Below are 16,459 nucleotides of genomic sequence, written 5' to 3' on the forward strand. Positions count from 1 at the left end.
TATATATATATAATATATATATATAATATATATATATATATATATATATAAAATAAGTTAATATAAAACAAGTTTTTTGTTTGTTTCCAAAATGCTACTAAATGATACTGATTATTTTATTTCATTTTTTTAATCCAAGTTTCTTATTTGTGTGCCTAAATCCTGCACTGTAAATGAAGCCTCTAAACCTCAATGTACTCAATTTAAACAAAGGTTGAGTAAATGAATTGATATGTATCCCCATTTTTCATAATTCACAAAAATGCATTAGATGCCAACATAATTTCCTTATTTGTACTCATTCATTATTATTAATAAAGTCTTTGCATGAAGTTAAATGTAATACAAATACAGCCTTTTCTGTTTTTTTATAACAATATCAACTGAAATAAAATATTTTATCATAGAAGTACCTTCAAATTTGACCTAACCACAATTCTCTCTCACTTTTCTCATGATCACTGCTTTAGATGCTCATTTCCATTGTTTCCTTTTATATTTAAATGAATGAGTAATCTTTTAGATTTACAAAGCAGCCTCTCTCTCTCTTCTTCCTCTGGCTCTCTCCGCAGAGGGATCCAGACCTACCTGATGCCTGCAGTCACAACACCTGTTAAATACCAACCCCCGGCTCTGTGTGTGTATGTGTGCGTGTACATACTACCCCAAACACATGCAAAACACAGTAAGACAAAACCACAGCAGGTAGGCAACATTGTACCGCAGCTCCTTTTACTCCCCCCCTCGCCTGTTCCTCTGTGAACAAATGTTACCGAAGAGGATCCTCTAGAGGACGGCGTGCAAACACACACACACACACACGTGCACACACACACACACACACACGTGCACACACACAGCACAGGGGTGACGGTTCCGGCCTGGTATGGTGCGACGTGTTGCATGGTAACCAGTGCACCTACACACTCATTATCAGCTCCCCTCAGTCACTTACTCAGGAAGCAAATTAAATTGAACTGCAACAACTTGCTGAACTCTAACTGCGAGAAACTTGGCTCCTGTGGCTACTTTCAGTTTTGCCATCAAACTGCATTTCAGGGCGCATTTTGATGTCAAAACACGACAGGATGCATCACTTCATTTCTGTGGATTTAAATGAAGCCGCTGCTCATTAAGGAGGATATGGTAAACTTGTTTACTGGACTGTGAGCAGCGAAGGTTCAATTTAACCTGAGTGACTCTTTAACCGGAGTATGAGCAGCAATATGTAAACACGCAGAGATGGATGAAAGGAAGAAGCTAATTCCCTCAATAATTAGGGGAATCAACAATATATCTTCACATTTAAACATCCGAGTAAGCCCTTAGAGCTGTAAGCAAAGTGAATCTATACATTTACCTTGCAGCGCTGAGTTGGCGGAGCACCCCTGTAGTTGCTTCAGTCTGTCTGTGTGTCTCAAAGAGGGGGCAGCAGAGGATAAAGGCCGTTCTAATGGCTTCTTTTTTTATGCTGCTGCCTGTATTTCTCCAGCTACAGCAGACAGAAAGAGTCTGCTTGTTTACCTGACACTGTGCCTGCCTACAAAGCACACTGCTTTGTTACTTGCGTGGCTGCTTGCCTACCTCCTTCCCGGCTGTTTACCGGACTACAATACCGGCCTGCCCCTCGGCACTCACCTTTACACCTGTTAGTGTACCCTGGCTGTGTTTTACTTGAACTGTCTACCTGTATGCTAGCTTCTCTCCCTCTGTGTGCTGACATTAGCATAGCCCTTCCTCCTCCACTCCTGCCTGCACTCATCTAACCTGTTTGGCAGTGTTGCCTGCATGTGTGTGTGTGTGTGCGCGAGTGTATGTGTCTGTGTGTGTGTGTGTGTGTGTGATTGGCACATTTCTCTTCTTCCATGCTGTAATCCACAGTGGTTAGGTTGTACATAGGGTACTGTAACCAGATACACTCACAGAGCTAATACACAGGCAGCTGATGCTACTGTGTGTGTCTGTGTGTGTGTGTTAGGGGCAGTGGAAGTGGGAGGTGGACTAAAGCCCCAAGGTTCCACCAGTCACTGAAGGTGAATTTGATGAGAGTTTGTCATTATCACCATTTTTGGTTTTTGTAAAGATGGTACTGAATTTCCTTTCATTTGCCGACTTGAAGCTCACACAGATCATGAATACCATTTGGAAACTAGTTTTAATGAATGCTATGTACAAGGCCCATAAAAATGGCTTTTATTTCATATTAATTTAGCAATTTATCATTTAATTAAGTTGCCTTTGCATAGTTTGAAGCCTTAACTTGTGACACAGTGCCAGTTACACTTGCTCAACATTACATTGCATAGTAAAGTATCATTTTTTGATGATTTCTTGCTTATGTATACGTTAAGATAAGCATATAATGCTTGAGCATCATAACCACAGTGGATGTTCAGACGTGTTGGCAGTGGTGGTGCAACGGTTAAGTTTCTGGACAACTGATCAGAAGCTCAGAGGTTCAAATCCAGATGCGGCCACTGTGGGATGTTTGAGCAAGGCCCTTAACCCTTCCTGCTCCAGGAGCGCTGTACCATGGCTGACCCTGCACTTTGACCCGAATTGGGATATGCGAAAACTGTACATTACCCCTTGTGGGACAAATAAAGGATATTAACATAAAAATAAAAAAGTAAAGGAGGTTATGAATGAGAGATCAGCTGAATTTGATACTATATCAATTAAGCATGATTATATATAACTGACCTGATAATTGCAATTTCAGTTCCAACTTGTTATTCTGTCTGAGATTGACTTGGCATCAGTCCCAATGACATAATTTCCAGGAAATACAAAACTTTCAGTTCCAATCAAAGTAATCTGACTATTAAATATCAATCGTGTGATATTGATTGCGTATAAAGAATATAACTGTATCAGCCTGAATGGAATAGATTGTAAGTCTGTTTATTTGCCTCAAAACACGTAAAACATCACTGAAACACCTTTGTTGGTTTATTTTAGTTTATTCTTTTTATTTTCTTGGTGGTGTTATTTTTTGGGTAGCAATTCAAAGATCTGGAACCAGGCTGGCAGATATTAAAATAGCACCAAAAAGCATCTACTGAAGAGCAGCGACCTGAATAATTTTTTTATTTTCTCTAATGAGATAAAGGTTAGAGTTTATTAACCAAGTAAAAGGAGATTTAAAAATCTTTTAGTTTTTTCTAATAGATTTATTTTGCTACCGACGGTTATTTAGCTTATGTATAAATACAAATGTTACATTATAATGAGAACTTATGCAGTTGCTGTAGGACACCTTAAATGCTTATGATGCATGTCATTGTGTATTAAACTCCAAAATCCTGCTTTTTAATGCAACAATTTATCCGCTGAAATGATGCACATTAACAATATATATTGCCATCAGCAATCCTAATTCATTCATTAGACCAGTTCCTGAAAACAACTGCTCATTTTTCAAACTCAGGAATGACAACCTTTAAAGAATATTGGCCTTTTTGGACACACAGGGATTTAATCTGGCAGGAGTTACTGGTGGGCTAAAATTTTATTCCTTCACATAAAGAACTGCATTATGTTTTATTATAGTAAAATGTAATTCAGTCTTCTGGTGTTGGATGGATAGGTTGGTGAAATGGTCTGGTATCATAAATACATATAGCTGAGATTAACTTCATATCTGTATGACATTGTCATGATTTGTAGGTTGCAGATTGGTATTTATGGCTTATTTAAAAACCCACTGCTTTAAAAGAAGCTTATTGAACAAAAAATATAACATTCACAATTGTTTTTTGGGAATAACACTTTGATGGCATTTTATTTTTAGATTTACTCGGGATATGAGCACTATTGACAAATTAACTGTCAGACTTCTGTGATGCTATATGTAGCTGACAAATTCACAGCTATCTGGCTCTGCTATAGCATTCATTGGAGAGGTGTAAATAATGAGTCATACAGTAAGCTCACTGCTCCTCCCTTAAGGTCGGATACTGGATATGGGCTTGGTATGAAAGAAACTGGTTGTAGTACTCCAACAACAATGGGAACTGTACAGGAAGGAGGTCCAAGGGGAGTATGTCTTTCTCATGTGCTCACAAGTGAGCAGTCTTCCAGCCATTCCTTTGTGCATCTACACATGCATTCTTATATGAAGGTGTAAATTAATCCATGTGAATTTTTACATATTGTTTAGTGGTGTTCTTCACATACAATCTTGTTTCTCTACCCTAGTTGGAAAAAACCCTCAAATTTCATGTACTGAATCCACAACACAGTCACTAAAACAAACCCCAGTCTGCTCTTAATTTCATTTCATGATTCAGAGTGCAGTGATAAGGCAATGTCATTCCTGAAAGGAGAGACAATGTCTTTGTTTGCACTCTTGAGCCATTTCACACTAGGCTGTTCAAATGCAAAGCGAAGGCAGGAATAGCGACGCTGCTGCATGCCTGATAACACATTAATTGAGACAGGTGCTGCTCACACAGCTGTATGAATGGGGTGCATGAAAACACTAATGGCTGCCCCACAGTGAACCGCGGCCGCTGCTGGTGTGGACATTTGGCTTCAGCTACCAGCAAGATATAAAATATGATCCAGGAAGTTTACATTGACTAATAGATTATCAAGTTTGAAGGCTAGTCAGATGCCAAAACACTGGAAAGCACTTTATAATATTCAAGGCAGCATTTTTACAGCCCTGCATAGTTATTATGGCAGCAGCTACTTTATCTGTTGTCATGATGACCTTAAAGTCAATGGTGAAAATATTCTATTTTACAAAGCAGCCTGCCAGGAATGTGTACTTACACATACTTGATCAGCTGCCATGGCCATTTGCCAGATGCCATGCTGCCATCGGCACTGCTTTAGAAACCTGTTTGTTGTTTTTTTTTTTTTTTTTTTTACTTAAAAATTACTGTTACTACATTATTCTTAACCAGTAAATCAGAGTGTAATGGCACACATTTTCATCCCCAACTATCCCCAAAACCAGCATCAAGGATTAGCCTTAAAAAAATCGGCACAGACTAGTGTTGTAACAAGACGCAGTGGACGCAGATACTTAAAAGGCACCACAGCAAAACCGTAAAACATCAGTAAAAGAAGTATTTGATGAGAAAGCATGAAACTTTAAATGTCTTTCTTTAGTATTTAAAAAGAAAAACCATGCTGCACATTTCAATCACAAACTTTGCAGGAATTTAAGTTGCTTAAATGCTGTGCTCGACTACAAATGCAGAGGACTTTCTATAACTTGACTGGTATTTTCATTACCAACCAAACCACATTAATTAAAGTCTTACAGAACCAAGGACATGCACTGACTTGAGTTGACTTGAGTGTTTAGTCTACTTTAGTGCACAGCTGTATGGTGCAGGTTGATAATCCTGGTTGAAACTTCTTCACCATACAGTGCCATATTTACACTTAGTCATGTCTCTATTATTTTCATGCCAAATAAAATTCTCTTTTGTTTGCTTTCACATATTTGTAGAAATGATTTTGACAATAATTTAGTACAGTTCTAACATTAATAACTGTAAATCATTAGATCAAGTACCAAGTGCTATTAAGCTTTTTTAATGTTCTGCAGTAATCTGATGCCCCTGATACAGTACCTAATTTCTTTAATAGTTAACTTTATATTTGCGATAAGATATCACTTATTTAACACCATTTAATAGACTCTTAGTTTAAGAGACTTCTTGGCAGAGCAAAGTGTCTACTGAGAACATTTTCTAGCAAAAGAGAAAATTATTGACAAAAATGTGTGTGCAATTTTTACCATTAAAAACACTGACTGAGAATAAACTGATCATCACCTGTGTTGTTGATCTGCATTGTTGTGACTTTTAGGAACTTGCAAGCAAAGGTAAGGTTAACGTTAGCGGTGCGGAGGAAAGATTAACCCAAATGTAACTGTTATTATTGTTCTTAACTAATTACCTCGTCAAACTTTGATGGTTGAAAAAACTTTGCTGTAACTTTAAAGCATCTTTTAGAGACAGGCTTTGCGGTGTCCGTGGGTTTTCCTTCACTGTTTATGTTAGCAAATGAATTCCAAAATTCACTTTGTGCACTTCCTTATCCACAAGTTGTGGACAGTTGGCTATTAAACTTTGCAGGAGAAAAAAAAAAGGAGAAAAAAAAAAAGCAGTTGGCACTCCCCCTATGCCTGCAGGGAGTGGAAACAGAAGTCTGCAAACATACACACTACCCCGTTGAGGCACGTCGAAGTTAATCACCAGAAATCTTGCTCTTAGCACTTAACGCTGCTAATCAATTAAAATATTAGCACTAATAAAATGGGATTAGTATGGTTTTTAACTACAGGGTATCACTATGCTTTTCTGGTATTGCTGTAATGTGCAACACTGGCAGACAGTGTGCTAGTTTTATTAAACATATATGACGTGGTAACTCAGGCTTTAAGCCTTAATGCAGACAAATGCTGCATCTTCTCAGCTGACATTGTACAGATCTACTGACTGGCCACCATGTGGAGTCCAGATTGAATGTAAGCAGCAAGAAACCACTCACTTTGTCCAACGACAATGCCAATGGAGTTCATTGAGACAGCTGGCTTTATGTCTCAATTTGCCAAACAGAAAGAAATGCAGCATTACTTTTTACAGTTCTAAAGTTTACGGGTTACACAGTGGCGTGGTGGTTGGCACTTCTCGTGTTGCAGCTAGAAGATCCGCGGTTCGTGTCCCAGCCTTCCCGGGATCTTTCTGCATGGAGTTTGCATGTTCTCCCTGTGCATGTGTGGGTTTTTTACTGTGAAGCACTTTGGTCACCCTTTGGGTTGTTGTAAAGGGCTATAAAAATAAGCTTTGATTGACTGATAAAGCTGAACTGCTGCTGACTTAAATGGGTTCTTTCAAAGTAAATACTTCACTTATTTTCATGGACATTTTTCATTTGGATATATAACTTGAATAGCAAACTGGCTGTTTTTATGTTTGTTTTTTTGTTGAACGTTTTCAGTATGGGAATATAAGTGACAAAAGTGATCAATTTTGATTGGTTTTGTTTTCTTTGCTCTACCAAAAATGCACAAAACCATGACTCCAAAACTGAGGTACATAAACTGTCAATTTTGTGTGACATTAAGACCTTACTCAAAAGACAAACTTAAATACAATGTTTTGTGCACTTAAATCAGAGTACAGACTTCAAGATAATCTACAGGTTGTAGCTGGCCTTTAAATAAAAATGTTGTTAGAATCAATAGTAGTGGTAGCTGCCTTAAACAGTTTTGCAAACTTGAGGGAATAAAATAGTCATGCACCTTGTTCTGTTATATTTGAATTTAATTCAATCATTTGCATTGGTCAGTAATTTAGATCTAACCACGAATGCCTTATATCTTGATTGCTTTCATTGAACACATGTCTGCATTTTTAAGTTAAATGTGAAACTGCTTGGCCTTTTCAGTGTACCTGATTTGACAAGTCCCATTAGGACCTGACAGCAGCCAGTTAACATGCTGATTGAACAGTTTCTACATATGGTACAATGACAGGGATGCTTTGCCATCTGGAGCCACAGTGCAGAGCACTCTAAACCATCTCCACTGTGGATTTGCAAGCAACAACAACAAAATCATTCAAATCTAATGGATCAAATCAGCTGATGAAAGCTCTCTTACATAAGTAGCTGTAAAATGATAATAATGACATGTAGCTGGGTTGTGAGTGAAGACTGATTTAAAAAGTACCACAATCCAGCACTCCCATAATGTCAATAAAATAAATCCGGCATGATGTTATACATGAGGGGTTACCTGACTGCAGATGGCCTCAAATTTCTGCAAAATGTGATTCCTAATGTATTAAAATGAATGTGACCCAACAGTTGCCTGGAAGCTATAAACCAATTTCTGAAAAGACATCATTTTCAAATACTTTAAAAGTCGTAATGAATCGGAATGTTTCTATGTGGGAAATATATGTAACCTCAGGAAAAGATAACATTTGACTTTGAAAACATTGACTTGGTATTTACAGTATAGACACGAGAGTGGTTTTGATTGTCTAAAGAATAAGTGCATTAATTTAAAAAAATCACAATACTGTGTCTAAGGCCGTGACAAGACTTTCAAACTTCATGTCTGCCAGTCTTATATTCACTGTGCTTATGTGAAAGGTGTAGTAGTTATTGCTGGTTTATATAACTTTTTGGTAGTGTAGTACACAGTATTCTTTTGAACAATTGACTAATTTGTAAAAATGGGAGGTATAAGTTTGAGGTCATGATTTAAAGAAATAGCTACATTCCATGGATGAAGTAAGTGAATTCATGTTAAACTGATTGGACAGCAGATTAGTAATATCTAGTGGGTCAATTTACTCATCTCAGACTCTGGAGGTGACCCAAGGAGATATTCTAGTTTGATATTGACTCAGTGTTGCTCATTTTAAATGTAATGGAAGCCATTTGTATTCAAATTTAAGATTAAGAAGAAAGAAAGAGAAAAATATAATAAAAAATGAATAAACTGAATTACTGGTGAAACCAACCAATAGTAGGTACGGGGATTATTCCATTCACACTCTTCAGCCTCTTGGCTTTGCAAGTCTTTTTCAATTGTGTGTCTTTTGCAATGATACTGCCATCAGGCCCTTGGTGGATCAATATGCTTGCCTTTAATAGGCCTTTCATTAGCAACTCATCAATAACCTCCCAGCAAAGGACAGCCACTCAATGCCTTGGCTCCCACAATGTTTGGCCAGAAAAGAGTGGAGAGAGTTGAAGAGAGGTGACAATGATGCATTTAGCAAATGGATGTTAAGGAACACAGAAGCTGGATACCTAATTCAATGGGATTTTACATGAAAGGCATAAAAAACTTTGCCAACTGCTATAAGCTTAGTTTTTAGCTCTGGTGCAGCAGGAGAGGCTGAATACGACCAGAGACAAAAAAGAATGACGGTTCAGCTGAAAGCTTAGAAGTCTGACTGGTGCTCATGATTAGGATTTCTCATCATCCAGCAGCCTCTTGCTCGTGTTCAGAAAAATATGTTTTAAGGGACATTTTGTATTTTTGACATTTTCCTTTGTGAAGTATTTGTCATGCTGTTGGGTAGAAAAGTTTCATCATTTGTCTCTGTGCTTCAGTTTGTTAGATTTGTCAGCATTTCTCATTTTAACTGATTGGGGCTGAAAGCTGAGGGGCACCTGAAGGTTTCAGTGACAACATGCCATTTAGTATTTTTTTTTGCTGTAGTGATTTCAAAGTCATTTTGGCCACATGGTGACATTGGCCAGATGATGAGATATTTCACTCTTATAAATATCTGAATGTCAGTGTATTTCTTTAGCAAGATAACAGCCATATTTTTCAAAAAATATCTGTGATTTCTAGAGTCAGGCGACCGTTGCAATGTACCATTTCTTCCTGACTTTAATATGAAATAGTACCACATATAAAAGCTTGGGGGCTAAAATTATATACATTGCCTTTTTGCATAATTGACAAATCAGTGAATGTTGTTTCTTTGTCATTTGGCGACACTTCAGGATATGAAGAAGCAAAAGAAGTCACCTTAACATTAAAAGAGCCCTCTGGATTAAGGTACTTAAACAAGTGTAAAGGCAAATAATCTTAATAAGGCCAATAAATAAATAAACATAACTAGAAGAGCTGAAGGAGGGATGATGTGCCGCAGTCACGCTGCCAAGCATCCTGTGGACTGCCAGGACTGTAGGAGTCTGGTTTCTCATTTAGACGCCGCGAGGCACGGATACAGGGAGATACTCACTTTAATACTGAGCCGAGAGGCAAATTCAACAGATCAACCTCAATCCCTAACCTGCAGTGTCTCAAGATGTCACTATTTCGATCCAAAAATTAACACAAATTAAATAAGAGACATCGGTCGCTGCGGCCATAAAAAGCAAAGCTGAATGGGAGCGATGATGAGTTGTGGTCACGCTGCCAAGTCAGTCACAGATGGCCAACAGTGGAGGAGGCTTGTCTGTCCTTATATGCCATTAAGCAATGAAGATGGTAATTTTAAAGTAAGACGACATACTGGGCCAACAGTGGGGGAGGCTTCAATTCTCTGCCTCATCCATCCATAGGCATGAAGGACAAGCAACCAAATTAGTCTGTAAACTCCCATGTCACTGTGGTTTAACTGGCAGAAATTACATTTCACTGTCATTTGCAACAGTTTAACACCACACACCAGTCAGAAGTTACTGGAAACCCTGTCTTATAACATTCTTGCTAAATTTTGTGCAGTGGAGTATAGGTGTCAGTAAACAGAATACTAATCGTGGCCTTTTGCTGCAATAGAAATTATTCCCATCTAATCAAGAATGCCTTAGATCTTAATTGCTTTCATAAAACATACATCTTAATTTTTTGTTAAGCTAAATGTGAAACAATGTGGCCTTTCCAGTGCACCTGACTTTAAGAGTCCCATTAGGACATGAGAGCAGCCAATTAACAAGCTGATTAAACATTTTTTTTCACGTTTTACAATGACAGGGAGAGTTTGCCATCTGGTGCCACAGTGCGGAGTGCTCCAACCACCTCCACTGTGGCTCTCTGTTAAAAAGAAACTGTGCTACAACAACCAAAGCCACAAAAGCATTTAGATGTATTGGATTGAACTCTCCTTGTATGAGCAGCTGAAAACTGATACTAAGACATAGAAAGGTTGTTGAAGACTGATTTAAAAAAGAACCACAATCCAACACACAAAATAAATGCAGGCGAGATGGTAACCATGAGGGGTGACCCAACTGCAGCAAGGCTCAAATTTCTGCAAGGCGTGATTCCTAATGTATTAAAATGAATGAGACCCAACAGCTGCCTGGAAGCTATAAACCAATTTCTGAAAAGGCACCATTTGCAATTGGTTTAAAAGTTGGAATTAATGTTTTTATTACTGGTTAATTTTTTATATATATAAATGGTGCCTAATAAGTTGAACCTGTTTATTGAACAAGCTACCATGAAAATCTGTTTACAGGGAAAACTGAAAAATGATGAACACTTCTGGATGCGACTTGGATACACTTGTCATTGCCATGGTTTGTGACTCATTAAGCTATTGAAGTCAACTATTTGTCATTCTGTCATTTTGTGAAAAAGTCAGATTTTCTGTATGTGTATGTATTTAAACATTCCTATTGCAAAAGTTAGAGATTATTGCAGATATCGGTTAAAGTGTATATGCCTCACCCAGAAACAAGAGACTTACACAGTTTTAGTATACAGCCATTTTGGGACTGTATACTATAAAGTCTTATATCACTGTCCACAAAATCTCAAATGCTTGAAGCAATCAAAAAAAAAAGGAGTGTCACGCTTTGAGCTGGTTTACTGTTGCCCCAGGACAATCAATGCACTTGTCCAACCTGACATGTCTGACTTCTGTTTCCCAGACTGAAATTCCACTTGTGTGGTTGCCATTTTCAGAATGGTGATGAAGTCATCCTTGCTGTTGGGGAGTATCTGGAGGGTCAAGATGTGATTGTCTTCCATAAAGGGATAGTGAACTTTAAACATTGTTTAAACGAGAGTGATGATTTCTATATTTGGTTGTGTTTTCAGTTTGTTTACTTACATATAGTTCTGCATGTTTTCATCAAGTGAACTGCGAACAACTCTCAACACCAACATATTTTGATTGATAAATGCACATGATCAGCAAAATCCAAACCTGTCTCACAAAAATCTTGTTCCCATGTAAGTAAAATCTGCATTTTCATTTCCGTTTTCAGTACAAAATTATTTCCTTCTTGAAAGGTAGGGCGATTACAGAGTGAGAGATGTTTCCAGCCCTATTACCTGCAAATTTCACTTCAGGGGGTTGAAGAGGAAGCACATTCATAACTCAGCAGCGGGACAGGTTTCCGTCCAGTGTGGGACAATTATGTTGGACCCAACCACTTGGTTTGGCATAGGAAACCATCACTGTTTGGGTAAAAATGCCAACCGTTTGAACATATTTGAAGCATCTTCTCCTTTTTTTTTTTTTTTGGATTACCATGGTGAAGAGTGCTGTCCCATCTAATATATGATATGTTGGGTGGAAATGTCTTTGTGTTACATCAAACTTGATCTATCATAAAATATGTCCCCCCCAAAACTTAATGCAGTTTAGTGAATAGAAATGCAATTCCCATCATGTATGCCGTTGCAAATGGTATCAAGCCATCCTAGTATGGTAAAAATGGATTTTTGCACACATGTTCTGCAGCTCTTGTCTAGAAACCCAAAGAGTAAATTTAAGATCTGAAGAAAGCCTTTTACAGGAGCTTTTGTTTGTTTATTTGTTTGTTTTTGCAACCTAGCAATCCCAAACATCAGGAAAGTTTGCTAGAAAGCCTTAAGGTATAGCAAAATGTTTATTAATCATTATTAAAGCATGCAATGCTATATGAAAAATACCTTATTAGTAACTGAACTCAACAAATAATCTTACATCACACTTCCAAAGTATGTAATGTAAAGCACACAAACATTATGAGTGACTACTGTTAAGTCACTCACACTGTGAATGTAATACATATTTTATAAGTTCATACGCTTTGAATCAAATGCCTCCACAAAAAAGGGCAGTAATTATAGCAATTACATAAATGCAGCGGAATAATAGCGGCATAATGTTTCTTTTAGCAAGAGTGACAAGTGCGGACAAGAGGAAGCTAATGGACAGAACAGGGTAATTCAGCCAGATGAAGACTTACTGTGCATTTAGCACACTGTGCACAGGTACACTCTTCAGTCCAAGTGCTAAAACTATGTAGGTAACTGTCTAAGTAGATAAAATGTTGGCATGTTTAAGCTGATTCAAGGAGCTTCAGTCTCTATTGCACTGGAGCCACTTTCTCTTGCTGTGTATGTGTGTACATGTGAATTTGCTTTGTCTAACTTATCTCCATATTAGGACCATACAGCTCCATCACCAGTAATGGGAGTCCACTCAGGTATCCCTCCCCACACAAATGCGCACTGCTGCCTTGTGTCCCTGGACCACATTCCCATACTGTATCCAAACCATTCATCTGGGGTGAATCAATAGCTCAGTTAACAGTGCAGGACTGAGTTCAGTGACAGCACTTATGCTCCCACTGAGAGAGAGACACAGGAACACATTCAGCATGGCACAGCTAATCACCATTAAAAGCTTACAAGAGAAAAATAGAGGAACAGGACATAGAGAAGGAGAGGGAGAGGGAGGGTGGGAAAGTAAGACAGAAACACACACAAAAAAAAGCAGAGAGGCTAACAATAGGAGAAAGTTACAATAGGGCATCTGTTCCAGTGCTGGACAGCAAGAAAGAGCTGAGGCTACAGCAGGCAGGCATATTGATAGGCACTTTTAAGGCTGTACTGGCCAGTTTCTGTCAAAATCTGCCTTGTCTCATGCAACACAGAATAAAACAATGACTTGCTCTTTCTGGGGACAAAAACTTCTGGCAACACAAGTGAAGAATCTTCTATTCTGCATTTGTTTTGAATTTAAAACAACATTTTACAAAACAAATGATAAAATCAGATTCACAAGTTCAATCTCCTGATTTATTTTTCTGTTTCGTTTGCAATGTTTGGCTCTCTCAGTATTGAAAAGAAATGTTCAGTGGGGTTAAGGTCAGGTGACTGTAGAGGGATGTTCATGACAGTCAGCTCACTTTGGTCTTCTTTGACTTGGCAAAGCATTGAGGTTTGTTTGGTTTCATTGTTCTGCTGCAGTATGAATTTTTCACCACAAAAGATACCAACCAGAGGGTGTTTCTAAAGAACAGAGTCCTTAAGTCGACCTCTGACTACAAGAATTTTCATCCAACGTATCAACCTTTCACCCCGTGTGACTACTAGACGACAAATGTGGTCTGGAATGTGGCTGAAATGATGTTGTGCCCAGGTTGTTTGGTCATGTAAGGGGTTTATAGATCCAGTATAAATATCTTGAACTGCTTGATGACTCATTGGAGTTATCCAAATAATATCAAACATGTCTCATATTTGCAAAAAAATCTTGATAGTTATGGTTATTACACCTGAAACAGCCAACACTGTTGCTAATCAATGAAAAACATTCTAGTACATGAGGCTAATGTTAGCTACAGTATAAAAACAGATTGTTTAATGCAGTCTCAGGTTCTTGCTGAGGAATTCAGATTCACGTTGACTGCATCTCCTCAACAATGTTCTCACCATGAGTGGTTTAACCACCTGCTTTGTTTTTTTTTTCTCATTTCAAAGTGGTATTAGCATTACAGCAAGTTGTTGCACTACAGCCTCCATTTTCTTTACATCTGTTTCCCCATGAGATCTCAGATCTCAAGAGGTGGTGTTCTACTTCATGACTGCTTCCTCTGCCAAGATACCAGCAATATCCTGTACTGTGTGATGCACCAGTATTTTCCAGTTGTGTATTGTGCACGTCTAAAATTAGAGAGAAGAATATCTGTGAAGTTTATCTTTTTGAGTGTGATGCAACGGAATTTCTGTTAGATTTAAAACTCCAGTAGTCTGTGCCAGGCTTTACAAACACCCCTTTGTCAACGACAGAAACTAGACCCAGATTCATCAGTAAAATAGGCTTTTACCAATCGTCTATTGTAAAATACTGCTATTTCTTAGTCCATCCCAAGAGTTCTTGTTTCCACTCCTGAGAAATCAGTTAGACACACTGAGACACTACTAGACAGCTTTTTAAATGACTTCTGCTGATTAGAGACTTGTGTTCCTTATTTAATAAATTATGCACCTTTGATGAGGCTTCTTTTCTATCTAAATATCCAATTTCAGCACAATGTTTTAGAGTGTCAAGCATGCCTCCTTTATACAACAAATGGACTGTTGTCCACTTTGCTAGAATTGCAAGACCATGGTTTCCATTATTAATATGCAAGATAATTAGACTGTCAGGACTCTGCATGCAGATATTGTATTTGAACAGTGCACTCTTAAAACAACATGACCGTTAAGACATACTGTATGCCATCAATGATCTGTAAAATATTAATGTATTCAAACCCTTTGACTGACAATTCTAACAAAAAATTAAAAGACGAAGTTTCTATCGAATCTCGCAATGTGCCAACATCTAAATCAGTCAGCTGTTAGTTCAGGTGAGAGCCAGTTGTTCCCCATCATGCCTTGAGGTCATCCAATCGCACCTGCTAATCCTGACTCCAAAAGCTGCAGGGGCTTGATCTCATGAGCTTATCATTGCTTATGTTTTCCGACACACCAAGTCAGCAGTGACAGCTGGTGACTGATTCTGCGCAGGCCTGGCTATATCTCGAAGGAGCCCGATGACTGATCCAAAACCCCCAGGAAAAGGACCGGGCTGTACTTCCAGAAGGAAGTCAGCCAGCTCGGCCGGACGGATGCTCTCTACTGGCTCAGCTGAGGGGGACAGTAATACATGCTCCATGGGGTCCAACTTTGTTGAAAGGAAGAAGCCTGAAAAATGTTGTGGGATATGCACCCTCAAACACTTTTAACAGGTGACATTTTGGAATTTGCTATCCACTCTCTAATACATGATTGATATCCACATTGAAATTGCTTAAGTGCAGAGGGCTTGACAAAAAAAAAAAAAAAATGTGTTTTGCACTGTATAAGCATCACATCTTCTGCTCTACTATTGTGCTTCCCTTTTTGGGTATGAAAATTATAAATGTTCCAGTACACGGTGACAAAGGTTCAAGTAAGGAGGGAAGTTTGAATTTAGACATTTTCAGCAGTTTACAGCGCCAAATGGTGTTTGATTTAAAAACCCATCGAGCGGATGTGTATCTTTGTGTGGCCAGCCCTCCTTTGTATTGAATATAGCCAACTGAGGTGGTTTTAGAAAGACAATACATCTCATCTTAGTTGAGAAACCTCCAGAATCCACCAGGAGGAATTAAAAAAAAAAAAAAAAAAAAACATTGCTGGGGGAAGATGGTCTGAAGTGCCTTGTTTAGTCTGCTGTCATTGTGACCCAGACCAGGATAAGTGGCAGCAAACAGACAGATGGATGGAAGTGATAGTCGTTTGCAGCTTGTAAAACAGGGGTTTTGGGTTTTCTGTCTTTTCTCCTCTCTCTTTCTAGTTCCTTCATCCCTCTGTTTCTGAATTTCTGAGTTTAGATCTGTGAAATGGATCTCACAATAGCACAATGGGATTTAAAATTAAAACAGATGATGCTTGATTGGTCACAAAAGATAAATCACTTTGACTGGTGCTAAATTAGGAGCGTTATCAGAAGGTGCAGAAAGGAATGTGGATGCTTTAGCACCGTTGATTTAATTCTAGCAGCTCAGCCTCGGTGGTAGACAGCTTTGAAATTCAGCATTCAAAAGCTGTCCCAGAATAACAGCAGCCATTGTGTTGAATTTGAACAGAAAATATGAGTTGTATGATGTGGAAAGATCATATTCCTTATTGAGCTGCCTGCCATTAATTTGACTTGACTGCAACCACGATCCCCAAGTGCAGCATTTAATTTGAAATGACAAAATATTA

The 16,459-nt window shown here is 38.3% G+C and overlaps 1 protein-coding gene across 4 annotated transcripts in view; it reads right to left on the reverse strand.

The window, feature by feature from the left end:
• Positions 1 to 16,459, reverse strand: part of LOC111562694 (inactive N-acetylated-alpha-linked acidic dipeptidase-like protein 2) — a 520,178-nt gene that overhangs the window by 463,182 nt on the left and 40,537 nt on the right. For 2 of the 4 annotated variants that reach the window (XM_055016283.1, XM_055016280.1), the window contains exon 1: positions 1,361 to 1,722. The exons of the other annotated variants lie outside the window; for them this stretch is intronic. The gene's annotated coding sequence lies outside the window, so the exon portion shown is untranslated. Of the gene's footprint in view, positions 1 to 1,360; positions 1,723 to 16,459 lie in introns of those variants that run through there. 4 annotated transcript variants of the gene reach the window in all.

This window comes from Amphiprion ocellaris, chromosome 2 (genome assembly GCF_022539595.1).
Source record: "Amphiprion ocellaris isolate individual 3 ecotype Okinawa chromosome 2, ASM2253959v1, whole genome shotgun sequence".
Classification (NCBI taxonomy): Eukaryota; Metazoa; Chordata; class Actinopteri; family Pomacentridae; genus Amphiprion; species Amphiprion ocellaris.